This window comes from Choloepus didactylus, chromosome 6 (genome assembly GCF_015220235.1).
Source record: "Choloepus didactylus isolate mChoDid1 chromosome 6, mChoDid1.pri, whole genome shotgun sequence".
NCBI lineage: Eukaryota > Metazoa > Chordata > Mammalia > Pilosa > Megalonychidae > Choloepus > Choloepus didactylus.
Genome location: NC_051312.1, coordinates 143,899,259 through 143,901,074, shown reverse-complemented (window position 1 = coordinate 143,901,074; position 1,816 = coordinate 143,899,259). Strand labels below are relative to the sequence as shown.

Here is a 1,816-nt window from a genome sequence, read left to right as displayed (position 1 = left end):
ACTCTGGACAAAACCACCATCAGAAGTCATGATTTGTAACTCATATGGCTTCTCAGAGCCTGGGTGTCTGAGGCCTGTGCTCTGATTTCCTCAGTCCAAAACTCACCCAAAACAAAACAGCAACACAAAAAGAGTGTCTTTTCTGGGCTGATCACCTCTAAAATTCTTCTAATCAAGTTTTCCCCTCTGGGAGAATAGGGGAGATGAGTTAACAAGGCTCTCCACTAAGGGCCGATGCAGAAGGGTGAGTGTTGAATTTTATCAGTCGTGCTATTCTTCTTCCAAACCTCATCTATGGAATCCGAGAACACCTTGAAATGCCACATCTCTCTGCTGAGACCACCATTGACCCTGAGGTGAGCTAGTGGAGAGCCAAGGCAGAAGGGGATCAGAAATGCTGTAGAGCTAGGAGTGGTAGTTGGGTTCCTGGACCTTACCCCTACAGTACTTTCTCTCAACACCTTTAGATGTACACCTTTAAACATTCTCTTAGCCTTTACTAAATGCAGAAAAAAAAAAGTTGCACAGACAGGTGAATGTGAGATCTTTGTCCCATTTTGGGTCTTGATCTCACTTTTGTGGGGTTGGGTGGAGAGAGCTGAGTTCTCATTTTAATGTTACTCCTTTGTCCCCTTCCCACAGATGCCCTAGAGAAGAATGGCCTTGAGAAATGACTCATTAGTAACTGAGTTTATCCTGCTGGGTTTAACACAACAGCCAGAGCTACAGCTTCCTTTTTTCTTTCTTTTCTTAGGGATCTATGTGGTCACCATGGTGGGGAACATTGGGTTGATTATTCTGATTGTGCTGAGTCCTCACCTTCACACACCCATGTATTACTTTCTCTTTAACCTATCCTTCATTGATCTCTGCTTCTCCTCTGTCATAATCCCCAAAATGCTGATGAGTTTTGTAAAAGAGAACTTTATCTCTTATGAAGAGTGTATGGCTCAGCTCTATTTCTTCTCTTTCTTTGTTATTGATGAGTGCTTCATTTTGACATCAATGGCCTATGACCGCTATGTGGCCATCTGCAAGCCCCTGCTGTACAAGCTCTCCATGTCCCAACAGGTCTGCCTCATGCTGATGGTGGGTGTGTATGCAGTGGGGTTTGTGGGTGCCATGGCCCACACTGGGTGCATGCTGAGACTCACTTTCTGTGAGGGCAACACCATCAATCATTATATGTGTGACATACTTCCCCTCCTGCAGCTCTCCTGCACAAGCACCTACATCAATGAGCTGGTAGTTTTCATTGTGGTGGGAATCAGTGTAATAGTGCCCAGTTTCACTATCTTCATTTCTTATACCTTTATCCTCTCCAGCATTCTCCACATCTGTTCTATGGAGGGCAGGTCCAAAGCCTTCAGTACCTGCAGCTCCCACATAATTACTGTTTCTCTTTTCTTTGGATCATCAGCATTCATGTATCTTAAGCCTGCTCCTGCTGAGGCTCGGGATCAAGATAAAGTATCCACAGTTTTTTACACGATTGTGGGGCCAATGATGAATCCTTTCATCTACAGTTTGAGAAACAAAGATGTCCAGGTTGCACTGAGTAGGACTTTGCAGAGAAGGGTATTCTCCTAAATGGAAGTTTTATTTATAGATTTCAAATCCTAGGGACATGCGATGGGGAAAGCTATGGAGAGTATAGTAAGAAATAAACGGAAATGCAAATGATTTCACTAATTAAGTTCAGTATATGTCACTTCATAAATAAAGACAAAAGAAGAAGGAGGAGGATACTTCCATAGAGAGTAGGGTCAATAGTTCATCTGTCCTTCTCCAGCTTATTTTCAGGAATTAGGAGGTT

General features: G+C 43.3%; 1 pseudogene; it reads left to right on the top strand.

Moving 5' to 3' along the window:
- The first annotated feature begins 642 nt into the window (after nucleotides 1-642).
- LOC119537521 lies at nucleotides 643-1,590 on the top strand (annotated as a pseudogene).
- The last annotated feature ends 226 nt before the right edge of the window (nucleotides 1,591-1,816 follow it).